Source organism: Poecilia mexicana, unplaced genomic scaffold (assembly GCF_051168715.1).
Source record: "Poecilia mexicana isolate PSO_F unplaced genomic scaffold, ASM5116871v1 scaffold_8, whole genome shotgun sequence".
In the NCBI taxonomy this organism is placed as follows: domain Eukaryota; kingdom Metazoa; phylum Chordata; class Actinopteri; order Cyprinodontiformes; family Poeciliidae; genus Poecilia; species Poecilia mexicana.
In genome coordinates this window covers 27,186,084-27,213,465 of record NW_028263377.1, presented here as the reverse complement: position 1 = coordinate 27,213,465, position 27,382 = coordinate 27,186,084, and positions in this window count along the sequence as shown.

Genomic DNA, 27,382 nt, shown 5'->3' with positions numbered 1-27,382 from the left:
ATGACTGCACCATCCCAGTGACGGATCTACCAGACGTACCAAGGGAGAGGGGAGTACGCACGTCAGACCTGTATTACTACACCACAGAGATAGATGGGTGGGGCAGCAATGCAGCAAGACCCAAAGAAAAGTCAGCCCTGTACACAGTAACAGCGGAGCTCAATTTCCGCGACGGAATACTCCAAGTCCCAGGAGGCGTGGCCCACAGAGTGAGAACGCCCACTGATCCTAGCACCACCCGTAAAGTTCAACTGTCAGTGCAGATGCTCACCATCCCTTACAAAGGAGTGTACTCAGTAGGAGCAACAGTTAAGGTGGTGCACGAGGAAAAGGTTTACGCCACCGTCGAACTAGAACCTCCCAAGAAGAAGTTTAAGACTAGCGCCTGGCAGTCGCTCACATCAGCATGGAGGAAGAAGAGTCAGAGTTAAAGGACACTCTGGAAGAAGGGGACCGAGTTACCAAGTCTAAAAGTCAGAGAAAAGATAAAAAACGAAAGGGGAAGAAATATTTTGTAAGCAAATTATTTAAAGTAGGCCCAGAGGTCTGGTCTGGGTTCTCTAAAAAAGGGCCTTTCTTAAAACTGCCAAATGGTTCCATCTTACTGGACATGCCACGAGAAGATTTCACAGTCTCCTATCCGCTTACAGAAGCTTACTACCTCAAGCACCTCACCTATCTTCGACCCCCCGATCTCCGCGAGGTGAAAGAAGTCGAGGAGAGTGAAGAGGCATCACCACGTCCATGGCAGAAACCATATTACTTTGTCCCCTCGGTAATCCCAATTTGGCAAGGAAAAATGTCACCCGAGGCGACTAGCTATGATGGAATTTCACCGGACTGTTCACATCACCTTCCATGGATTTTCAATACAGTCTATCTGATGATTGAGGGGAAGGAGGTGCGGGTTCGGTGGGGTCCCCATTACTTGGAACCATTGCAAGGACAGTACTGTGAACTCTCGGTAAATGGCATGATCCTCTGGACTACCTCTCCAGGTATGGCGAGGGTCGTCCTGAAAATGGAAACAAACCCAGACTATTATGTCTTTAACAACACCAGGCTCCCACTGAGGTTGGAATTAGACAGGGTTTACCCCAATCCGCCTCATCAGAGGATCTTCACTCCGACGTCTTGGGGGTATCGCACGAGATTGACATTGCATGGGCAATCATTATGTACCTATGTTTCAGTAACAACATCAGTAGGATACAAACACGAGGCCTGGAAAGATGACCAGCTACGGGGTGGCACCGCCCAAGGCCCATTTCCTCAACCTGACTTCTGGAGGGTGTTCCTTTGGAAATGGGTGTGGAGGGGGTTGGAACCTAACCTACCCTACCCTTCTCCTGTGTATAACTCCCTCCTGCAAGGGAGAGCCACCAGACGAGCGGCTACGAGAACCACTCCTCAACATCGCACCAGAGCCTTGAAGAAGATCTGCACAAAGCCCAATACCAAAGACCCCAGAGAGTTGCTAATCCTCTCTTCATGACAAGAAGACCAGGATGGAAGAAACACGTTTAAGACGTATGTATACCAGAACGAATTTGTTAGAAGATGCTCTGGATTCGGAGGATAGCGCTGACTTTGACGACGATGATAACACGGAAACCCCTGACGAACCCCTGCTACGGAAAAAGACCACGAGAACGGAAACCCCACTGTACATAAAAACTTTGCTTACGCTACTCGCCCTACTGTTTGCCGCATCTATCCTTATCGCAATCTTATATTTCGTCGGAGTTGGGCCCTGGCATCTCACGCATTCAAGAGTCACCTATGCTCGTTCCAGATATGCTACCTTCAATTGCTGGAACACCAGTACCATCTCCATCTTTGTACCATGGGACAATGGGTCATCAATTCAGAACCAGACGAGGAAGTTTGCCAAAGACAATGGGAAAAAATATGTAGAAAGCCGAGCTCATGAATTGAATGATTCCACCGTCGATAATCTTCTGAACCACACCTGGGAAATCTACAACTATGAATTTCTCAGCGATGGAGTAATCTGCTGGATAAGAATTCTGCAACGGAAAGAACGTCGGACCGTCAGGTGCAACTGGATCCATCCGGACCGAGGCATGCCCGAATGGCATTGCAACATGGCCTGTCGACCCCTGCAGTCGTTGCCGCTTCAGGGATACTGGGACAATGAGGTAATTTACTCGGCCCCGCATAGATCCTCAGGCTGCAAAGCTTGGCTTCCAAAAGGAGAGTTCTGGGGAGATTATCATTTGAATTGTGAAGAGGAGGTAGTGGACACCTCGACCCTGTTCAAGAACAAGAACGCCAGCAGCGTCATTCGAACGCAACCGACAGTGCTGCCTGGGCTGGTCTGGACAAACATTACAGCCTTCTTAATTAGACAAGGACCCAGACGGTTCATGTATCAGCTCGATGAGCTAGAATGTTATAGAACTAAGTTTAATCTGTTGAATCCATGCCTGTGGAACAAATACTACATGTGCAACGGCCAAAATTACATTGCTTTGGCGCTGAGAGAGTATTGGACACTTTCATGGGTTCGTCTGAGTGCAGTGCGCACGGAGATCGAAACTTGGCTGAATGACTCGTTCCCATGGACTTATGTAATCAATAAACAAGTATACTTCAAGGGAGATTTCCCAGAAGGGGCTGTCCGCTCCCCTGCCGGGTTGAAAGGACCACATGTGGCTGACATGCGTGTACAGCTTCTCCCAACTCCAGATGATCTGCTGAATGCTCCAAAAGATCACTTTGCAAAAATTGACAAATGTGTAGCCAAACGAATTTTTGATAGCCTTAACGACACTGATTGGGTGAAGACTTTGTCCTCTCCGCGATGCGACCTTTGGCAAACCAGTAACACCTTTTACTCCACCTGGAAATACCATTGCCCCAATCCTAATACCTTCCCTACAGCCAAGTTGGTTCTCCGAGCTTGGTGGGAGGACTACTATCGTGCGTGGGATTGGGAATGGTGGGGACTCCAAGAAGAAGAACTACAAGCCTGGGTTATACCGTGTCTCACCGAATCCGACAACTATTGGATCAAATACCAGTACATTGCCACAGTCTATTCCAAAGACCGGGTGATTTGGCCGGGGATTTTTTGGAGACCAGACAACTACGTCGTCCCACGGCCTTGGCGCATGACGTGCACACGTAACAACACGGAGTGCATTATTGGGCTAGCCAGGGAATCCTGTCACCAGCTTCGAGGTTGGGGTGATTACTGCAAGGAACACTATGCAGAGGAGTATGCAACCCATGCATCAGAGGTTACGTGGCGGAAAATTCAGGGCAAATGGCGGAGAGCACTCGTGAGCGGAAGAACCTGCACGGATGCAATACTGGGATATCACCTCCAGAAGCGCAAAAGTATCCTCGACCTTCCAATTCCTTTTATCCCTGACACCCTCATCGCCCTAGCTGAAGGACATGCGTTCCGGCAGAGTCTGTGTGATGGGGTGGTGGATAATGGATTTGACTGGGTGGGACCTAACCTCCTTTATTCTAACCTTACATGTAATATCTCTAAGGAGATCTGGCAAAAGTGTGGGACAGGCCTCCAACAACATGACTGTCGCTGGTATGAAACCTTAGGCTCCACTTTAACAACCACCATAACAACCGTAGTGGAGGAAGTCACGAGCGTGGTAGGTGGGGGCCTTGCCATTGTTGAGCACTGGTTGCTCAACGCTCTGAGTATGTTGTGGCCATATTTGTTGGGCCTACTAGGCATAGCCGTAGCCTTAATAGTGGGCAAGGTTGTCCTAGAGGTGTGGCTAAAAGCACTTTGTCGTTGCAAGGGGAGGGATCACAAGCCCCTCCCCCCAAAGGAGGAGCCTGAAGCTGTATAAAAGGAAGCTGCCGTGTGCCGACGAGCCAGTCATCGTTCGTCAGAGCTGCTGTCAAGACCGGACTCAAACCAAGAACTCACCAGGGCAACATCATGTCATCCAACTCTACGACCAACTCCTCTGCTACCACTCCAACCTTTGAGCCAATCCAAGTGAGTACCCTTGAACAAGTCGGGTTCATCCTCGCCTGGGTGGTCTACTGCCATACCGGGTCCTGGACCATTGGGCAACCTTTAAGAGTGCTCGTCGTGCTCCAAGGATATGCAAAGCTCCTTCTACGACCCATCCTCATGCGAAGATGGGAGCATGCCCCTTCCCTTTTTGTCTGTTATCTGATGGGGCGAACCCGCATCAACTGGCGCAGAGGAGCTGTGGCGTGTCTTTGGCTTACCATCGACACGACGGCCTTCATAATGGAGCTAGTCTGTGGAGGAACCCATGCTGACCGTGCTGCACCACTGAAAATTCTCACCGCCATCATCGAGGGTCTTCTGGCGACGTCCATCCTCATCTACCTGGCGTACCAGGCTTTCTCCATCAGAGGTCAAGGCAAACGGCGTTGGCTCCGAAGATGGGCGCTCTTGACCATTTGGGCAACAGGGTGGGGAGTTTTAGTGACCCTCTACTGGATGAAGAAGACGTCCACACTGCCCATCGTTGTGTGGTTTATGACCCATGCGGCGATATTTCATGATACATCTTCAGGGCAGAATCAGGACTCACAAGTGTCCGAGAATGTTCCCCCTGTGATACGTTCCCCATGGCTAGCAGCTCAAAGGGGCACACGAGTTTAAATCAGCCCCCTTCATATGCTCGTGCTATTGCTTTTTCACCCCTTTTCCCCCATTATAAGTAAAACTAATCGATAACTACTAATCATAAAGTTACCTGGGTTGCTGTTTCTCTTCAGGCACCGATCTGCTGCGTGGGATGTGGAACGACCGCAGAATCCTCTGGGTTCATATGGGTTGCATCGTCTACCCGTTGGTGTCACGACTGCGTGCACCTTGAAAATGTAACGGCGATCCTCTGCCTCCATGGACGTGAGGACCTGCCTTACATTGCGGCTTCTACGTCTAGATCCCTGGAACGGGACCACAAAGTCGTGTGGACCTCTGCGTTGGGCCAGACCGATGACGCACTTCAGACGTCGCCTTTGGAGAGTGGCCGAGTGTTACCCATTGTTCAGAAGCTTTGGGAGAATCAGATCACCCGTCAATGCCTGCTCACTCTGCACCTTATGGATGGCAGAGTAGTGGCGGTGGGTGATCCCATTCCACCAGTTTGCCCGGCGTCTCCAGATGTGTACGTGGATGTCGGGTGTCAGACCAGCATTGCAACTCACGACCAGAGTACCCAAGCTGAATTTTTCAGTTCATCTCACCAAGAATGCCAGACTGAGGATATACCTCTCGCCTCACAAGTGGATCAAGGAAGTCAGACGGACTCCACCATCACCTGCATTTGTCAGATGCAATCTCCTTCGTTCGCTACGGATTTTCAGGATCTGCTTGAGGAGTTGGAGGCGTGCTGTAATTTCCCAGCTGCCACACAGCCTGATTTGGGGGTGGATGAGTCCACTCCACCCCCACCACCACTGTTGGAACAATGCGACTTGCCTGAGCCGTGTAGTTCCACAGTGAATGAAGTCCTGGACGCAGATACCTGGATCTCCCCGCCATCAAATCTGACGGAGTACGAGGTTGTTGACACGTGGACACCGTCATCTTCGCCCGTCACTTGCTACGAAAGAGACATTCTGACTATCCACAGTGGTGATGTGTTGGAATTGTTTTGATTGGACTTTCCGTTTTCTGCAACGCACCGTTCGATCTCAAGGAGGGGGTGTCAAGAAAACTGGCATGGACTTGTGAGATCTCTCTAGGTACACGCAGAAAGCAGGGTAAAAGGCCTGGGGAGTAACAGTAATCCTGTATTGATTTAAGAATGATTAAAGAAATGAAATGAAATACATATGTGTGTAATGGTTGGAATCAAATACATAGATAAGTAAATAGTTGAAATGATTTATGTCTTATAATCACAATGTCTGTAATGTATGACTGAAATATATAATCTGTATTCATGATCGGCGGTAACAGTAACAACTTAATTGTTATATATATACATTTTCAATGATTTCAGATAATGGTAAAACTGATTATGTTTTGAGTTGATTGTGTTTCATGGTACATTATAAGAAGATTGTAGAGTTAAGCACAGAGAGGCACTGAGCTGGCTGGGCGGGGACCTCAGAACAGATTGCCAAAAAAGGTAATAACTACCAGATGGTCAGCATTGCAAAGGAGTTGCAGCAGTCGGACGCAAAAGAGGGAGGTTTGTGTATTACCAAATGCAGGGTGGAGCGAGGTTTGGGAAGACGGGTACTTTCCGATGAGGTAATCGGGGAGAATGAGTCATAAGATCTCTCCCACACACAACTGTGGACCAGGAGGGTTTAAAAGCCAGCGAGCTGGGGAGGAAACTGTTCTTAGTCCGCGGCGCTGAAGGAGAATCAACAAGAAGACGCAGGCGAAAGATCAGCGGAGGACCACACCCTGGGACCGGGGGAAAAGTTTGAGACTTCTCGCCGCAAAGAAGGACAAGATCCGTCAGCCCCAGCCCTGGTCCCTGAATTTGACCGTTTCCTCTGCCTCCACCCTACGATCCCTATTCAACAGCAGCAGACTTGGGGAAAAGACAAAGGTCACCTAGTGATGAAGATTCTGTTCGTCTAAAAGAGGTTGGACAGATCGACTTTGCTGCTTTTCCGGAAAAGGACCTTGCCCGGCTAGGACAGAGACTCTAACCAAGGACGTCTAAAGATTTCGGCTGCCAAGATCGACTAACATCGGGTGTGAGTTGCCCTGCCCCTAAAAGCCTCGCTCAGTGAGACTAGTGACACAGGTTAGGGATAGAAATAAGATAGGATATGGTTGATTTGGTTGATTTTATAATTAGAAATTAGTATTTGTTACAAGTTTACAATTACTTTTATTAAATCTGTTTGTCATTTACCCCTGCTAAAGCTTGCTTAATAAAATACAATAAAAATAAGAATGGAGGTCGCGGACATTGAATTCAATTGAGTCACTGTTTGATGAGGGTTCTTCTGGTATAAGTAAAATCTAAATGCATGATTCTAGTAATGGGTGGCTTCGTACTTTCCTTTGGCGAGCAATAAATAATGGCCCTGGGACTTACATCTAAGTCACTAAATCCAATCTAGCCGATAACAAGTGCACGTTATTTTAAGGAGGAAAGCTACCGTTAACAGGAGTGGTTGTTGGAACTACGCGGCAGCTAGCGCTACTCTGTCGACTGTTTCTCAACTGAAAAGGGCCGTAACTTCTGGATCTGAAGGTAGTTAGTGCTAGACAAGTTTTCTCCGCCACCAGTTTAAACAGAAATTCTCTAGTAAACCTATGATAGGGTAAAACCCAGGTTTCAGGGATTTTCCGGACCTGTTAGACAGAGAACTGGTCAATAGTCAGTCAGTGGTGAGGTTAGGGCGTGGCTGGCTATTGCAGAATAACGAACAGTGTGTCCGTGTGTGTGTGTCCGTGTGTGTTTGTTTGTGTGTGTGTGTCCGTGTGTGTGTGTCCGTGTGTGTGTGTCCATGTGTGTGTGTCTGTGTGTGTGTCCGTGTGTGTGTCCATGTGTGTGTGTCCGTGTCCATGTCCGTGTGTGTGTGTCCGTGTGTGTTTGTTTGTGTGTGTGTGTCCGTGTCCGTGTGTGTGTGTCCGTGTGTGTGTCTGTGTGTGTGTCCATGTGTGTGTGTCCGTGTCCATGTCCGTGTGTGTGTGTCCGTGTGTGTGTGTCCATGTGTGTGTGTCTGTGTGTGTGTCCGTGTGTGTGTGTGTCCATGTGTGTGTGTCCATGTGTGTGTGTCTGTGTGTGTGTGTTGCGGAGCATGAGTGTAGATGGAGGACAGTCCGAGTGTCGGGTCCAGGTGAAGGCATCTCTGGCCTGTTTCTGCCTCTCCAGCTTCTGTTTGTCACATGACCTCGGAGTGAAACTTTAAATCTCAGACGGATGAATTCTGGTTGTGACGTCGTCGTCTCTCCAGCTGGATGATGCTTCGTGTCGGTTCAGTCCAAAAGAGGAGTCAGACTGCAGCTTCCTAAAAAACACCTTATCTGGTTTTATCTGAAACGGATAAAAAAATCAGATTTATCTGACTTCATAAACATTTATACATGAACACGCCTCTCTTTTACACAACAGCATAATAGGACCATAATAGACGGAAAAGGAGGATTATATTACCGCCAAAAAAGTCAAATATTTGCTAAAAACAAATTAACAATTTTGAGATTAATATAAGAAATCTTCTAGAAAAAAATTTTGATTAAAAAAAATATTCTAGAAAATTTCTTATTAATCTAAAACTTTCTGAGCTTTTTTATGTTTTTAGAAAATGATGTTCAATTTGTGCTAAAGGAGTTAGCCTATTAGTGAAGCTGTTGAAGCGAAATAGCATCTGAATGCTAAACATGTAGCAGCTAATGCTAATGTTAGCATCCACATCTCTAAAGAAGCTCCATGAATGGTCAGGGCTTCCTGAAACTCTTTGCTCCATCAGATGGTTGAAGATCAGATTAAAACTGTAAATATTTCTGTTGTTGATGTAAATAGACATAAGTCCATTTATGGATTAATTTAGCAGCAAAAAGGCTTTTTGGATTGAAAATGTTACTTATGATGTTAGTTTTTGAATAAAATGTGATTCCTGTAATTAACTCAGTTAAAAATGTAATCAAGTCTAACCAAAACTAAAGACAGATTTTATTTGAATTTAAATGTGAAGAAATGAGACACATTTTTGATGCACATATTTTATATAGTCTTTTTAATTTTGGAACGAAGGTGGAATAAATCAGTTTTCAGATTCATCAGGCGTTTTATTTTTAGTGACGCCACAATATATGAATAATATTAATACGGACAACTTCCCTGCAATGTCGTCAACTCAAGCATGCAGCATCCTGAGGTGAGTGAAGATTTAGCATTATTATCAAACCAAAAACAAAGTAGCACCTCAGTCAGTTTTGCTGAACATTTTTGACAAAAAATGTTTTTTTCTGCTCATATTTTACAAAGAATACACTCCTGACGGCAAAAACAGAATAAAAAACTCCACAAAGTGAGACTCACTGTCAGCCTGGAGAAACGCCTCCAGGTGAAGAGGGTCACTTTCTACTCCAGACACTTTTACAGTTTTTACACCAACGGGCATTTTTCCTAATGCGTTGCTATCAGATTGTCTGAAAAGCCCAAAGAAAATCACCATGAAGGACAGGTTGGACATTTTACAGCAAAATAAAGAAACAGCATTCAGCAGGACATCTGGGCCCAGCCAGTCAGAAACAAACACAGAGCATCAAAAATATCTGACAAAAACAGCTAAAATATGAAATACTGGCATAAAATGAGTTAAAAGCCAAACCAGAAAGTCTGAAAAATGACCAGATGAAAAATTACAGAACCTCTTCAATAACATTCACTAAACCCAAAAAGACAAATGAGTTAAAATATGTGTAAAAAAAACAACAAGAAAACGCAGAATTATGAAAATCTGCTGTTCCACGGAACTGGACACATTTCCAACCCAGGTCCGATCTGAACCAGCTGCTGCGATCTGGACAGAACCAGCAGCGAACGGCAGCAGGACGGCTGTGGACCGCATCGGGTCCAGGTTCAGAAATGAACAGAATCCATGTTCAAATCCAGTTTGGTGAAGTTAACCTTCAGACGACCTCCAGTCAGCAGCGTGACCTTCCACGTGACCCCCCGCTGTGTGTGGTAAACTGTTAGTTGCTGCAGTTTTCAGGCCCATTAGCGCTCTGATTGGCCGAGATCAGGTCATTTTAAGTCAGCGCCGTATTTGCCAAAGTGGCAATTTCCGCCTCGTTCTCCATGAGGCTGATTCACGGTCCTCCGCTCGGCGCACAAACCTGCAGCCGCCAAACGCACAATGTGAGCTGATTCGTCTCCTCATCGCCGCTGTCCGCTAAATGGCGGCTAATGAACCTGATTAGGCCGGTTACATGAAACTCACACACTGAGCGTCCCACAAGTCGTCCAATCACACGGCCGGCCTGATAATTGAAATTCATTCATGGCATCCTGACACACACAGAGTCGGGCTCTTAACCCTCCTCATCCAGCCGCGCCTCATGCATTATGCAGAGCCTGTTTGTTTGTAGAAATCTCATCTGAAGAGCTCACTGTAAGGAAGGTCGGCTCCTGTTAGCTCCCCGCATTAAACCTCCTCAGCTCAAACCTCAAGTACACACAGTTCATTTCTGCTCAGGCACTCATTTAGCCGCCTGTAAATACGTCACTTTGTATTTTCAAACGTATAAGATCACGACTAGAAGCTCCTGAGAAAACCTTTAACCTTCATCAACAGTTATCTACCAGTTTTACTCCACGTTTGAAGCTTCCCTGATTTGGCTCCTTTAAGCTGCTTCCAATCAGGATGTAATCCTTAAAACAAACATCCTGATGAATGCGCAAAGTTGAAAGAGAAATGAACAAAAAAGGTGGAGCATGGAAAATTTGCTTACCAACCACGACTGTTTCAGAAAAGCTTAACAGAACAAACGCTGAGGGTAAACACAAGTGTGAAGAATTACGCAATCTTCAGATGTGCAAGTGCTAAAATTGCTTTCCGTGGAGCGTAGATGAGTGTTATTGTCACTTATCTCCCACAAAAGTTCCTCTGAATGAAATCCTTCAGAGCGTCCATGACTGGACACGATGGAAGATTCAGCAGAAGTGAAAGTACGTTTTTATTTCAACCATTTTCCATGTTGTAACTGCAAACTTCAATGCAAGTCTCTTTTCTTAAACTGAAATCTGAAAATAAAGCCACTAATGTTCAGCCTCCTTTAATCTAAAATATCAGATCACATCAACCAGAGTCTCCACATTCAGAGTCAACTTGTTTAATTGAATCCAGGTGATCTAAATGAATCCAGGTGATCTAAATGAATCCAGGTGATCTATGAAGGAGATCATGATAACCTCTATCTACCGATAAAAATATTTCCCAGCTCTTCACCCACTGGTTGGTTATTTTATGTAAGTAAAGTTGATATTTCTCTGTTTGCTCAGAGTTCAGTTTGCAGCAGCTGCAGCTCTGCAACATGCCACTGTGGAGACAAATAATTTAGTTTTTCAGTCATTTTCCACAGCAGTTAATCCACATCGTTATGAGAACATGTTGGCAGTCAGGATGGAAACATGATGGGATCTTTACTGAAACAAGGAGATCATTGAGCGTTCACCAACAGGCCGCTGAGCTCCGCCGCTTTCTGCTTCACCATAAGTAACGACGATGCGTGAAGCTGGGCGGCGTTTCTGTCGAGGCTCTGGGTTTCGTTCCACACCATGGAGGAACGCTGGTCTGTAAGCAGAGACGTTGGAGCAGACACCAGAACAAACGATTCATCCGGTTCTTAAGCCACGTGTTTGACTCTGGATTTGAGTTTATGCCACAGGAAAGTTAAAGTCACTCAGCGTTGTTGCTCAGGGCAGCTGGGAAACATCAGGAACCAGAGCGTCATGTCGTTGGACCATGAGAGGAAGCAGGAGAACCCAGAGAACCAGCATGGGAAGATGTGAGGTTCAGACCAGAACTTCAGCCATTTCATGGTTTTTAAAGTCAAACCCAACTTTGACTAGTCGCTGTGGCATCACAGGAACGTCAGTCATAAACTCTGACGGCTCAGACACAAATCTGTTGTTCAGCCTGTCTGAGGTCCTGCTTTGATCTCCTGTCTGGACGTTTGTTCCTTCAGTTATAATCTCACCCTGGACAGCTGCGCCTCCAGGAGGCAGATTATTACGCTGACCAGGACTGTGCATATCGGAACCCTGCGAACTAAAGTTATTATAACGGATCGTCACGTTGGAGTTAGGGTGTAGTTAAATCCTGCTGCTCCCCACAGATTCCCCACAGAAACTCTGACTTTGTGACATGAACACCTCCGTACATCCCGACGACGACACGGACAGAATCTGTTTAACGTCTGGAGGAACAGAAACTGACTGCATTCTGTGGATCTGACCGTTTTATAAGAGCGTGAAGCTGATGGACGGACGAAGAGTCAGAACGCTCCACGTCCAGAAGCAGCTGGTAGAGAGATGCTGCGAAACACAAAGCCTGTAGACACACATGTTCATTTCTGTTCATAGTTTCCACAGTAGAAACCTTCAGCCTAGTTTCAGGTTAATGAACCGAACTACTTCCTGTCTAACAGTGCTGATGATGACATCATAACCTCTCTCCTGCCGTTTCCAGCAGCAGTGTGGCATCATGTTGGGATCGATCTCTGGTTTCTCTAAACGCTGCAGCACAAACGTCCGTCAGCAGACTTCCTGACCGCCTCGCTGCTGGCTGCATCGTTTGATTAATGTAATTAAAGATGGCCGACTCTGCAGAGGAGACGTAAGCTTGTGAAGAACAGACTGGATTTTCTGGAGGTCGGGTGATGTGAAAGCTGAGAATCCACAGGAGAAAACTGGGAGAACATGAATAGTTTCAGGCATATTAATAGATGGGCACAGAAGATATAATTCAGAGGAACTGTGGACAGTAGAACCAGCTGAACCACAAAACGAGTTTAACAAGAAGCTAAGTGGCTTTAAAGGCTAAACTATCATCTTCAGCAGCTTTATTGAAAGAATAATGGTGTTTTAATTGCAAAGTATTTTTATCCCATGTGCTAATGAACCGTACGCCGAGTTTAATGCGCATTAGTTCACCTGCTCAGAAAGCCGAGTCATGAATGAGTCAGGCTCCTCTGTCATCCTCAGCTGGGAGGCCGCGGGCGCCGCCGCCGTGAAATGATGTCAGCAGCGCAACGACCGGCAGAGACACGAGGAAGCTCAACGAAACGGACCGGATCCGCTTGAGACTGGCTTCAGTACCGCTCTGCCTGTCAGTACTGATCAGATAGAAACCTATCAATACTGATCAGATAGAAACCTATCAATACTGATCAGATAGAAACGTATCAGTACTGATCCTGTAAATGCGTCGGTACTCTGAGCGTTGGAGGGTGATGACGGGTCAGAACCGGACGTGGAAACGACTCGGGTCAGCACAGCTGTTATGATTTGGAAAATATCTTTTCTGGTTCTGATGGATCAGATTCAAACCAGAACATAATAAATAATTATTTTTTATGTCCTTTAATGCTAGCAACCAGGATGCTAACAGGAGCTGGACTAGATCTGAGACTTGATGTTGACTAAAGATTTTAACGCCGCCACCTTTATGAAACATTTACTAGAGACTAAACCTTCACATTAAAAGCATGTGTTGAGTTTTTATGGATAAAGTTGATATCAGGTGTTAAAACATTTCTGTAATCTTTCTAAGACTTCATTCAAACCAACATAGTTCAGTCCGCTTTTACCCAACTCCGGTCCGTTTCTCTAGAAAGTCCGGTCCGGTTGGTGAGGTGTGAAGGCTAACCGACCTCTGACCTCTGACCTCTGGTCCTCTAAACTCGGTCTGGGTTCGGTTGAAGCGACCTCTGGTTTGGTTTGAATGTGCCAAGTGGACCGGAGACCGCTCCAAAAGCAGGAAGTGGACTACAGCGCAGGGCATTCTGGGTAAATGCAACCAAAATAAAAGCACTAGCCTACCGCTAGCAGGAGGATGCTAGCGGTACCTAAAGGCGATAGAGTCCAGTAACCACACAGTCGTGTTTCTGGATGGAGGGAGGAAGTCAGAGAAAATCCACAGGAGGAAATTCAAACTTCAGGCTGGGATTCAAACCCAAGACCTTCTCACTGCAGGACGTCGGTGAATGAGTCCTGATGAACAAAGTCAGTCCATCCTGGTTAATGTTGAGACGACATGATGGCTCCCAGCAGATCCGTTTGTGAAAATGATGCTGCTGTGAGTCGGAGACGTTTGACTCTCAGATTTCACTTCTTTAATGCTAATTTACGACTTAACATCTTTCAATCAGATAATTCAGATATTTAGGAGATTATCTCAGACCTGCACCTCTTTTTGTCTGAAAATGAATTTGCACCTCAACTAGACAGAAAGTCTGCCTCTTGTTGCCTGATGGAAACAATATTTTAATCAATCCTGCCGTCTCCACGGCAGAGGATGACTCACGTCTGAGCTGTTCTGCTCACCTGACGGGAAATCAATCCCTCAGCTTCAGCTATCGCCGCTTTGGCCTGAATCCGGTTTCAGTCCTCAGTCTGAATCCACCCAAAAACGGATCCCAACAAACACAGACCCACCCTGTTTGGATGCAGATGAATCTGCCTTCGCCTGTTTGGAGGAGATGGTTGAAAGTTTTCTGTTTCTGTTTTGTGAAATACATTTTGTCTGTAAAACCCTTAGAAAACTGATGTTTGAGTTTTCAAAGCCGTCTCTCCCCCTGAATGTTTCCATGTTTTGTCTCTTGGCCGTCGGTTCTGATGTTGGTTTAGTTGGACATCCTGCAGGTCCACCGTGTCTCCGTGTCCAGATGGTGGACGGGTCCGGAGACGCTCACAGCTCGGCATGTTGTTGATGCTAAACCTGCAGGCAGCTGGACGCTGAAGGCAACTGTTGGATTTGTTTTAGTGGTATCAGAGTAAAGGGGTTGGATAGAAAAACAGACCAAATTCCTCAGTTCAGTATTCTTCTGTGGAACCTGAGTCCAGATTATTTTCAGATTATTTTGATGAGCATATCTCAAATATTTAAAAGAAATGAAATGATATCTTTGGTGTCTGATAGGTTGGTATTTGGAAATCAGCCAATCCAGGAGCAGCGTTCATTTTTCCTCGCTGCTGATTGGCTGAACCTCAGATGAGGCAGACTGTTGAAGAGGAGCCATCAGTGTTTCTGAGAGGAGCTTTTAGGTGAAGTTTATTGTAACAAAATATGAAAACATTTGTAGGGCTGTTGTAAACGAATATTTTAGTAATCGAGTAATCTATCGATTATTCTTACGATTAATCGAGTAATCGGATAAAAAAAATTATAAAATGAAATATTGGTAAATCTGGCATAATACCGGTGTTACTATCAGATATCAATATCAGTCCAATTTTTCATATTTGAGCATCCCTAACAGTTGCTTTTTTGTAGTTTAGAAAACTAACCTGTAACAATAATAGCTCACTTTCTAAGTTAACCAGAAGAAAAGTTATAGAAAAATCTGAAATTATATTGAATTTAATAACAAAGAGGCAGGCTCAGAAATACGCTTATAAAAAATGTCTACAATCCAGCTTTTAGTTTATGTATTCATCTTCAGTGAGTTTAATAGATTAATTAAACTCACCTTGCCACCTAACCTGTCACGCTTTGGGTTTGAAAATACGGGAAATGCCGCCTGGAGTGGGAGGAGAGGGCGAATGAACGAACATGGGGTGGAGGGGAGGAAATAGACCAGCGGACTGACGAACCGTTAGACCGGGGGACGAACACGGGGGGAAGCAATACGGGATATTTACGACACCTTCACTGGTCACACTCAGAAACTCATCTACCAGCCATGTACGATGCGCTCCGCCACCCGTTTCTTCAGACCGGGATATGAAATTTATTGTGCGGTTCGTCGGTAAAGCTACATTTACACGGTAAGGATCAGCTACTCAGCCGCCCGCCCTGTTCAGTCTATCCGCTCACCTCAGCGCTCTTCCCGCCGTTCGCTTTCAACCAGCAGCCCCGGAGGAGAAATGCTGCCGTACTCCAGGCATTCCCCCAGTCATTTTAAGGATGCTTATTGGTTCCCCAAAAACGATAAAAAGTCAGGCATTATCATCAATCAATAAAATCCCCACGGGCCAATCTTGAAGATTGGACTTTATGCCGCTGAGACTTAGCTTTTGTCAACAACTCAGAGGCGGAAGTGAGAGCTCCGCGCAACGCAAATGAAGTCCCGGCCGGAACACGGTGCGCTAACTAATAAAACATAAATTAACGAAGCTTCGAGGCAGGTAAATTTTCCTCGAGGAATTTTAGTAATCGAGGTACTCGAATCATTCGAGGAATCGTTTCAGCCCTACATTTGAGTGGATTAAATTGTTTTAAATGAAATAGAATAAAAGTGTTTTTTTATGACGATGTGGAAATTTTAAACATAATCAAAATATTGAAGACAAAAAGAATTGTCTTGGTAAAAATCATTTATTTAATTTTAAATTAAACCAAAGATCATTTCTGGCCCGACAAACTGAATCGATGAGTTTTTCCTCTGAGCCCAAAGATCAACAATCGGATCTGATTCCAGTAAAATCCAGAACAAAAAGCCTCATCAGAATAAACAAATCTGCATCATTTTCCGGCGCTGATTTTGTGCTGCGCTCCTCTCTCCTCCCAGCATGTCTGCTGCTCAAGTGTCAGATTGCAAGTTTTCGCTGCAGGCACAAATGGATGATAATTGTATGCAAAATGGCTTCAGAGATTACAACTCGACGGCGCAGGTGGGGTCTCCTCTAAACGCTTCATTAGTCGGCACCGCGGTGTGTTTACCAGGAACGGGGCCGCCCTCTCGCTTCCTGTGGCTCTGGGCGGAGCAGCAGCCGCCGCGTCCGGCACTCTGAGCGTCGGCCACCGGAGCTTCATGGAGGAGGAACTATGGACGGGAAGTAAAGCAGCTGGAGGGCAGGAAGCCGCGACATGATGGCTGTGGTGGCTCTGGGGTCGGATCCGTCCTGGAGAGGCAGAAAGACACTGAAGCTGTGAAAACAGAGAAATCAGACCTGCAGCAGCCTGGCGAACACATTTCTGCTCACTCATTAGAGGCGACGCCATCAGGAAGGCAGCATGCTCCGCCAGACATGCTGCAGGAAGCGGAGCTGCTTCTGACACCGAGCTGAGCTCCAATCCAGTGATGCAGAAAGTTTTCACACCCAGCCGCGTCTGGCGGGCCGCGGTCAGGCTCCAGCAGCCTGAGCGGGATAAGCTGTTCGGAGGTTTGGACGGACAGCCAGAGTCTGAGGTCGGATCTGCATTCTGGCCGAACCGGCTGTGAGGATCCGCCATGCAGAATGAAACCAGGTCACCCTAAAACAGCCCGACTCCCAGGAAGGCATCAGCTGGAGCTTATGTCACCAGACACTTGGTTTTGTCTGCAACTTCACCAAATGTTTGACTTTCACTGTTTCCCATGGATCAAAACGTCTTCATAGACACTGAGTGAATCTACGACACAACTTAACATTCAGCATAATGCAGCCAAAATGAAAAGTATTTCACAGTGGCGACAAAACTGGATGACTGAGGCACTAAACTGCTAACTGTATTATCAGGACATCGACCGTTCAGTAACCATGGGATAACTCGACTGTCGCATCCCCTACTCCGGCATCATTCCCCTACTCCGGCATCATTCCCCTGCTCCAGCATCATTCCCTACTCCAGCATCATTCCCTACTCCAGCATCATTCCCAACTCCAGCATCATTCCCCTGCTCCAGCATCATTCCCCTACTCCAGCATCATTCCCCTTCTCCAGCATCATTCCCCTACTCCAGCATCATTCCCCTTCTCCAGCATCATTCCCCTACTCCAGCATCATTTCCCTTCTCCAGCATCATTCCCCTTCTCCAGGATCATTCCCCTTCTCCAGCATCATTCCCCTTCTCCAGCATCATTCCCCTTCTCCAGGATCATTCCCCTACTCCAGCATCATTCCCTACTCCAGCATCATTCCCCTTCTCCAGCATCATCCGGAGCAGCAAAAACCAAGGAGGTGGATCAGCAGCTGATGAGTCAGCAGGACCTGGAGCTGATAGCTGTTAGTCATCCAGCAACAGTCTTCAGTCAGAGGCCTTTTCATGTTCCTTCTAAGACTGCTACTGGAGATCCTTCTGGCCCACAGCATCACCATTCATAACCACTAAGATACCTGGATAATGGAGTTATGACGTTAATATCACTGGATATTTATCCCTTTTTTATGACAGAGTATTTTGGAACTGAATAAAACCTGGTAATGATCAGAACATTTTGGTCCAGATACATAAAAACCCAGAAGAGAAACAAGTCAGAAGGTTAGCGTTAGCTCTAGTGCAGCAGGTTTTAAAATGATTACATTTTTCCTCTGCAGTGAAGCAAACAGAAAATGAAACAGCTTCTCATCTCATCTTCATGCCGAGGAGGAAACGATGATGCACAGAAATGTTCCTTCAAGCTGCTGAGGATGTTTCAGTTTGTGATGAAATGTTTTTTCGCTGACCTGAGCTCGACTCGTGTTTGGATCCCGTCGGACTGAGATCACATCTGCAGAGGGAGAATTAGCTCCGTAACGGCTCCACTTCCCGATAAACTCCTGCGTTCCAGCTGAAGGAGCTGCAACCAGACGCATCCGTCTCATCTTATCACCAGTTTTAATATGCTGCAGAGCCGGGGCCCCATCAGATCACATGTGGCCCCCAGCCACTGTAGAGGAGGAGCGTTAGCTCGCCGCCCGCTCCTCCCATCCAGACTACGGGCCGCTGAATGACTGCCGGCGCTGCCAACTGTGAAATGAATTGAACTTGTGATCCGGCGGGTGGAAGCAGCATCCGGCCGGGAGGCGACGTGATCATTACATTTGGCCGTGACAAAGGAACAACGGAGCCCGGAGGCGCTGGCCGGATCCGCGGTCAGTTTCCTCGACGGGGCGTCTGCGGACGCGGCCCAGCTTCGCCTGACTCCTGGGGCTTTGCGGCTGATGGTGTGAGACGTGCCGACACGCTGCTGGCTCCTACAGAGGCATTATTCTGGAGAGCAAGTGGATCTGTTCACGGATCCAAGATGTCAGGCTGATGGTAATCCTTCTGCACGGAGGCCGGGTTTCCAGGCCACAGGCTGGGAAGAGCGGGCCAACATCCTGAGCCAGTTTACGTAAATAATCTGCGTCTTGGTGCCGATACAGCGGCTGATGTTTATTAATAAGTCATTGTGACGACGTGGACAGGGAGAGAGAGAGTCGGCCGAGATTCACCACAAGGAAAACCGGAGCAAACGTCAAACCTCCAGCCGTTTCCCTGCAGCCTTCAGACAGAAAGGTGGTGAGAGGAAGCGTCTGACCTTTCACCTTTCTGCCTCACGTGTTTTCATTCCTACTGGTTTCATTGGCAGCGTTTCTTCTGGACCGGTCCGGTCCACTCCCGTCCCGTCCCGTCCCGTCCTGTCCTGTCTGGTCTTGTCCTGTCTGGTCCGGCCTGGCCCGGTCCGGTCCGGTCCCGTCTTGTCCTGTCCTGCCTGGTCCTGTCCTGTCCTGTCCAGCCTGGCCCGGTCCGGTCCTGTCCTGTCCTGTCTGGTCCTGTCCTGCTTGGTCCGGTCCTGTCCTGTCCTGCCTGGTCCTGTCCTGTCCTGTCCTGCCTGGTCCGGTCCGGTCCTGTCCTGTCCTGTCCAGTCTGGCCCGGTCCTGTCCTGTCCTGTCCTGTCCGGTCCTGTCCTGTCCAGTCTGGCCCGGTCCTGTCCTGTCCTGTCTGGTCCTGTCCTGCCTGGTCCGGTCCGGTCCTGTCCTGTCCTGTCCTGTCCTGTCTGGTCCTGTCCTGCCTGGTCCGGCCTGGCCCGGTCCTGTCCTGTCCTGTCTGGTCCTGCCTGGTCCGGTCCTGTCCTGTCCTGTCCTGTCCTGTCCTGTCCTGTCTGGTCCGGTCCGGTCCGGTCCTGTCCTGTCCTGTCCTGCCTGGTCCGGTCCGGTCCTGTCCTGTCCTGTCTGGTCCTGTCCTGTCTGGCCCGGTCCTGTCCTGTCTGGTCCGGTCCTGTCCGGTCCGGTCCTGTCTTGTCCTGTCCTATCTGGTCCGGCCTGGCCCGGTCCTGTCCTGTCCTGTCCTGTCTGGTCCGGCCTGGTCCGGTCCTGTCCTGTCCAGTCCGGTCCGGTCCTGTCCTGTCCTGTCCTGTCCTGTCCTGTCTGGTCCTGTCCTGTCTGGCCCGGTCCTGTCCTGTCTGGTCCGGCCTGGCCCGGTCCTGTCCTGTCCTGTCCTGTCTGGTCCGGCCTGGTCCGGTCCTGTCCTGTCCAGTCTGGCCCGGTCCTGTCCTGTCCTGTCCTGTCCTGTCCTGTCTGGTCCTGTCCTGCCTGGTCCGGTCCGGTCCTGTCCTGTCCTGTCCAGTCTGGCCCGGTCCTGTCCTGTCCTGTCCTGTCCTGTCCTGTCTGGTCCTGTCCTGCCTGGCCCGGTCCTGTCCTGTCCGGTCCTGTCCTGTCCTGTCTGGTCCTGTCCTGCCTGGTCCGGTCCGGTCCTGTCCTGTCCTGTCCTGTCCAGTCTGGCCCGGTCCTGTCCTGTCCTGTCCTGTCCGGTCCTGTCCTGTCCAGTCTGGCCCGGTCCTGTCCTGTCTGGTCCTGTCCTGCCTGGTCCGGTCCGGTCCTGTCCTGTCCTGTCCTGCCCGGTCCTGTCCTGTCCTGTCTGGTCCTGTCCTGTCTGGTCCGGCCTGGCCCGGTCCTGTCCTGTCCGGTCCTGTCCTGTCCTGTCCTGTCCTGTCTGGTCCTGTCCTGTCCTGTCCGGTCCTGTCCTGTCCGGTCCTGTCTGGTCCTGTCCTGTCTGGTCCAGCCTGGCCCGGTCCAGCCTGGCCCGGTCCTGTCCTGTCCGGTCCTGTCCTGTCCTGTCCTGTCCTGTCTGGTCCTGTCCTGTCCTGTCCTGTCCTGTCCTGTCCTGTCCTGTCCTGTCCTGTCCGGTCCTGTCCTGTCCGGTCCTGTCCTGTCTGGTCCTGTCCTGTCTGGTCCGGCCTGGCCCGGTCCTGCCTGGTCCTGTCCTGTCCTGTCCAGCCTGGCCCGGTCCAGCCTGGCCCGGTCCGGTCCGGTCCGGTTGGCAGCAGAATGTTTGTCTGATTGCTTTGTGCAGCTGAACGTCTGCAGCAGTTCTGACTCAGTCATTGTGTAATCGTGAACAGACTGAATGTCAAACATAGGTGTGAAAATCACTGACGGAAAGAAATAGTTCAGGAATTTTCTTAATCATTGGATAGAAAATGACCATCAGTGTTTCTATCTCTAATTTATTAATATGCATTAAATTATTTTCTCTGCACAAATGAAATGAAAAACATTTAAAAATCCAGATCTGCTCCTCTGATGTGGATTCCTGAATTCATCACAGGCCTGGAACTGATCAGAAGTTACAGTTTCATTGTTACGGTTTTTGTGTCTCTTATATTTTTGCATATTTTCTGTTGTAGGAAGAATTAATCAGGACTAAATGTCAGTTAACCAGAAGACAAAGCATGACTCCTCCTCCACCGTGTTTTCAGCATGTTTTCACAAACATCTTCAGATATTTGTCATTTTCCGTGTCTGAACGTTTCACGGTGTGAATTTGTTCGTAGACTCGCTCCTCAGGAAATGTCTGAAGGTTTTCCTTAAATATTCCCAAACGTTCCCTAATGGTCGGGCGGTTTTTCCTTTTCAGCTCTGGAACAGATCGGATTCCATAGGGGAGGTTTGGGTTTGGTTCTGATCATCATCCTGGATGTTATGGGAAGAAAAGACTCTGCTGAAGCTGTTAGCATGTCAGGATATTCATGACAGTCAAACAGTCTTCAGTCAGAGGCCTCATTAGGTTTGAACACTGACTGCTACTGGAGATCCATAACGACATTTATGACATCAGTTATGGAAACATTTAATTTCCCTTTCAGATAATTATGGTATTTTTGTATTGAACTGAGTTGGATGTGTTGTTTAATTCATTTGTAGAACCAGACCAGATGTATTTAACGTCCTGGAGTTAAACGGGTTCATTCTCTGTTTTCTGCTGCAGAAACGTCTGAGTGTTTGTGGGAAACATCCTGCCGGTTGGAGGTCTCCCCCTGCCGTTTCTTATTGTTGCTGTGGTTACAGAACCGAAATCTTGATCTTAGTCGTCCTGTCAGGCTGGACTGCGGCGCACAGACGGTGCTTCCTCTCTGACACCTTCCTCTTTGGCTTCACAGCCGCTTTTGTTTGAGCGATGCTGGATAATAGGAGCTGTTAATGCAGATGAACACCAGGCCTCTTAACCTCCACTGCTCCCTTCACTCTTCAGGAGAGGCTCTGGTTCATGTGTTTTCTAAGGAAGCAGAGCTCATGTCTGGTGTTCAGCTGCCAGAGGGAACTTTGCTCTGCTGAAACAAAATGAAACAAAATCAAACCCTGAAAGTCATCAGCATTTCTATCGGCTGCAGTTAAAGCTTTAAAAGTTTGCTGATGGTTTGTGTCGAATGAGAAGCATCTAAAATCAGCTCAGTTCATGTCGGCACTCAGCCTCTGACCCAGCAGGAAATATTAAACGGCATGTTGGAAAAGAAGCACAGGAATGCACCTGCTGTGTGTGTGTGTGTGTGTCCGTGTGTGTGTGTGTGCGTGTCCGTGTGTGTGTGTGTGTGTGTGTGTGTGTGTGTGTGTGTCCGTGTGTGTGTGTGTGCGTGTCCGTGTGTGTGTGTGTGTGTGTGCGTGTCCGTGTGTGTGTGTGTGTGTGTGTGCGTGTCCGTGTGTGTGTGTGTGTGCGTGTCCGTGTGTGTGTGTGTGTGCGTGTCCGTGCCGCTGCAGTCCGTCACCAGAAACCTCGTCTGGACTCGCAGCTCGTTTCTCTCTCCAATCAGAGGAATGTGTGTTTACTTCACACCAGCAGCTTCATGCTTCTGTTTTCACGTCAAACGTTAAAGATCACTTTGTGTTTCTGCGGCGCGTTAGAAACATCAGCAGGTTTACCAGACCAGGAATCTAAATGCAAACAGCTCAAAGTGTCCGTGTTTAAGAACCATCAGTTCATTCAGCAGGAGGAAGTCGTTTACTCTTCATTCGCTTTAATTTATCTGTTCAGTTCTGGAAAATCTTCTGTCTCAGCTTGTGAGGCAACATAAAGCTGCACATAAAAAGAATCGGATGGTTTCTGGAGCAGGACTCAGAGTTTTGTCTGTATTCTCTGTAAAGTAACAGCAAAGTTAGAAAAATCATCAAATACTGAAAACATGACAAACTGAATTAAAGTTATGACAGAAAGTTATGATTACATGAATGCAAAATTTAAAAACTGATCAATAATGAAGTGATTTAGTTAATCTGTGGCACCTGGAGAAGAACGAATGAAAACCTTTTTTCCTCCTGTTTTTATGATTTCATGTCCAAAATGACAAAGATCCAAAATGTTTGCAGCTTCATGCAGGTTGGAGCTGAAAGGCTCTGAGCGACGCTGCAGCCAATCCGACGGCCCCGTTTATTCTGCTCACTGCTGATTGGCTGAACCCGCAGGCTGCAGATATGATCTGTGGGTTTTGATGCACACTAGGGGATACATTTCTGATTGAACTCTAAAATAAGCAGTAATACATATTTCAGAGGATGATGCTGTGATTATTAATCCTCTCATAACCAAAGTCCTTCCAGGTTGATCAGGTTTGTTTGAGGTTCAGCAACACTTTGTTTATTAGAAAGAGATTCATGAATTCATCAGGTTTCTGACAGAAAGTCAAAGGAATCGCAGCATCTGGATTCACATTTCCCGTCTCCGTCTTGATGAAGTGCTGAGGAACGTCTAATTAAACTCCACAGCGCCTCGTTTGCACGCGGATCAGTGGTTTTACATCCTCAGCCTCTCAAAACTCTGAATAAATCTGCTTCCTGCCTCCAGAGGTGCATCTTAAATCACATCTTAATCAAATAAATATCTCCCTTCTCATAAACCAAAAACATCACATTTTTATGACGTTTCAGAGGAAAACATGAGAATAGAAGGAGGTTAAGATGTGATGGGGGTGTTGGACTTTATTTCTGCTCTGTTATAATCGGATCAAAGCTTTTTCCTCTTCGTTTCTCCTGCTGATCCTTTCATCGTGTTGTGGACACTGAATCTGTGACGCATTTGCAGTTATTGTAGAGGCAATTAAAGGCCCAACAAGGAGAGGAAGGGCTTCGGAGCGGCGGCGGGAGGCAGATCAGGACCAGAGGAAGCTGGTCCTCTGAGAGGCGGGCGCTTTAACACTCGACCCCATTAGAGGGAGAAACAGGGAGGAGTGTTTCTGCTGGGCTGCCCTTCACACCAACACTGTTAATTTCATGAGAAAGCCTGATCTCTGCTGGCCTACTTCCTGCTTTGATAGCAACACTGTCGGGTCAGACTGAAGCAGTGACCCTCCTCTGACCTTTCACTCCTCCACTTTCAGCTGCTTTCTATCAAAACCAATTAAGATCAGGAGTTGAGAAACGAGACATAAAAGCAGAGTTACAGAACTCACGTCAAACGTGTTTGTCAAAGAGCTCCGATATTTAAAGTGTTTGAAAAATTTATAAGCAGAATCTTCAGAAATGAAAAATGAAAGTGAAATGATTTAAACTCAGGTTTTCACACCGTCGTCGCATTTCATCCAGTTCAAAGAAAGAAGATTTAGAAATGTTTTTTCCAAAGATATAAAATGTTTGTATGACTGCAGCTGAACTTTAAAGCTCTAAATAATTGATTGGATGATGACGGGAATAAAACTGGAGCTTTGCAGGTTGACTTGATCCACTGATTAGGTTAGCTTTAGCAGTGTTAGCTTAGCATCGCCTGCTGGTCAGCTCTGACGCTGAACAGCTGCTGAGAGAAAATCCTCATATTTGACCGCTGAGGACGTTTCTCATGGTCGTTTTCAGTTTGTTTTGGATCATTCATTAGTTTCCTGTTTGTCGCCGGTGCTGCGATGTGATTGGCTGGTTCACCTCAGTTAAGATGTCAGAATGTCAACATGGCGACGCTCATAAACGTCGTTTGTAATATTTCTTCCAGCATCCGTGTGAACGTCCATAAATCATCGCTGTGCTTTCTGAAGAAATGCTTTGCATCACGGTGGAGGAAAGTACATTTTTACAGTTCATGGGAAACACTGATAAGCTGGTTATCTGGTAACCATGGCAACGCGGCGTTTGCTGGGGGAGGTCGGCGTGCCGCCGGCTGGGCGCGATGCGGACGGCGCATCTTACTGAACGTTCATCCTGACATCAGGAGACGCGGCGCGCGCCCTGAGGCATCCCCGCTTTCACCTGCCGTCTCTGCAAGTTTCAGGTTTTTATGAAGCTGAAAAATAAATGAAAAGCATCCAAACAAAGACCAGCTCCCCCCCACGCTGCACAGAGAAAACACTCTGTGGTCAGACGGCTTCAGGTTGTTTACTGGAAACACGCTGAGGCAGAATCGCTCCTCCCGCTCCCAGCGCTCAGCTTCAGCTCTCCAGTTTCTGAGGGGAAGAAAACCTTCTTGGTCTGAAGCCTTAAATCTGGTTCCAGGCGTGAATACTGAAGGAGAAGTTCATGTGAAGATTTATGACATGCAGAGATCCAGAGTTTTTCTTATCTTTAATAATTCACATTGCAGAAAACCACTAAAGTATTTTGAATATGGAAATAAGGGATTATTAAAAGTACATTCATTTACTCTGCAGTATCCAGTCAGTACCTGGTCTTTGGCATGAATTACTGCATTGGTGCAGCATAGCATGGAGATCAGCCTGAGGTTCTGCTGGGAGGCTCAGGAGGTCCAGCTGTGCTGACGGCAGCCTTCAGGCCGGCGGCCATGTTGGTTCTGCTGTCTCTTCCTCAGACAATCTGCTGGCCAATCAAACGCAGCAACGCCAGGATCCCAACGCAGTGCTGGAAATAAAACCCTCATAAAACTCGTCAGAGGAAGCAGCAGGCTGACTTTTTTTTTGCGTCGTCGTTCATGCCACTAATTAAATGCGACTGCAGTCAGATTTTTGTGTGAGCGGTTTACGACCCAAAGCGAGGAGAAGAACGTTGATGTTACCCAGCAGCGCTCTGTTACAGCAGTAAAGATGGCCGCCGCCGTGGATGGATCTTATTCAGCAGTCAGAGCCGATCAGAGCCGATCAGAACCGATCAGAACCGATCAGAACCGATCAGAGCCGATCAGAACCGATCAGAGCCGATCAGAACCGATCAGAACCGATCAGAGCCGATCAGAACCGATCAGAACCGATCAGAGCCTATCAGAACCGATCAGAGCCGATCAGAACCGATCAGAACCGATCAGAGCCGATCAGAACCGATCAGAACCGATCAGAGCCTATCAGAACCGATCAGAGCCGATCAGAACCGATCAGAACCGATCAGAGCCGATCAGAACCGATCAGAACCGATAACACCGTCACATAATCATAACAGAACGAAGGAAGCTAATAAAAAGAAACTAAACATTCAGCCGTTAGTGGATCATCGCCTGTTTGGGAGTCGATCAGGCGCAATGGTATAGTTAAAGTTTCATTTTTTGTTTGCTTCCAGATTCGATGTCCGTCTTCCTCTGCTGCAGAATCATGACACGTCTCACAGCAGCGACGTAAAAGTCAGAGGAAATGCGACTCAACGTTCAGACCTTGAAAACATCGGTTTAGTTCTGAACTGTGTCGTTCAGACTGCGGCCAAAAGTTGGATTTGGGTCAAATATGAGCAAATAAATGAGATTTGGGTCACATGTGCTGCTGTGTGAACGTAGCTTTAACTGTGGTCTGACTGTGGATCTGGAGACCCAGTGGACCAGAACCAGCAGGCGTCATGGCGACCAAACGTCGCTGGTCAGTCCACCGGCTGAGGAAGCTTCACTGGACTCTTCCTTCAGATTCTGGGATCTTTAGGTCCAAACGAGACGGAAACGGTTTCATCTGAAAACTGGAGCGTTTGCATTTGGACCTGTGAGCCGGTCCTCGTCCTCCTGAGTCCGTCTTGGTTCTGCTGCAGCAGCTGAGCTGCAGACAGAATGGGTCTGGATTGTCTACAGGAAGCTGCAGGCTGCTGCAGCAGCAGAGTGATGCTGCAGCAGAGTGATGCTGCAGCAGAGTGATGCTGGCCCCATTTTTTGCCTCTATTGGTTTTCATATGATCAAACTGGGACAGCTGGAAATTGCCCCGTAAAATTAGCAGTTGGTGGTTCCTGTGAGCGACGCTCCCCTGGATGCAAACAGGATTTCGCTGCATCACTTTGATGCTGGAAGAAAAGCTTGAATCCACCGTGAGATGAAAAAACAGTAAACACCGATCAGAAGCAATAAAATCTCTGAAAAAACTCCTTTAATTTGAGCCGTTTCTGGTGGAAGCTGACATTTTAATGAGTCCAAGGAGAGATCAGGTGATGTTCAGCTGAAGAAATGTTCCTTATTGACAGATCAGAGGTTCAATCGATCAGTTCAGCCCCAGATATTCTCCTTGGTTCATTAATATTTCATAGTGTTGATGTGAAGCTGAGAGGAACCTGCAGCTCGGTCGCTGCTCTCAGTGATGCCCGCTGCTCGGCCACGCCTCCCTGCAGCCACGGCTGCAGCAGCTGCTGCAGCAGCTTCTGACCGTCTCTACAGAAGCCAGTGTGTGTATTGGCTGTTTTGAACCGTCATGGCCGACTGCGCCGCTTTCTGCAGAACCTGACGTCACGTTCAAAGAGTCAACGCGCGTCTGTCTGATTCTCCACCAGCTTCTCTGTTTCAGTGCACAGCTGTCCTGCAGTTTCAGCTTTGTTGGTCCGTCTGTTTCTCCATCAGGAGCCGTCTGGTGCACTGGGTTTTATTTAGGGGCACCAGGGTCCAAAAGCCACATTTCAGTGTTGAAAACACAATAAATG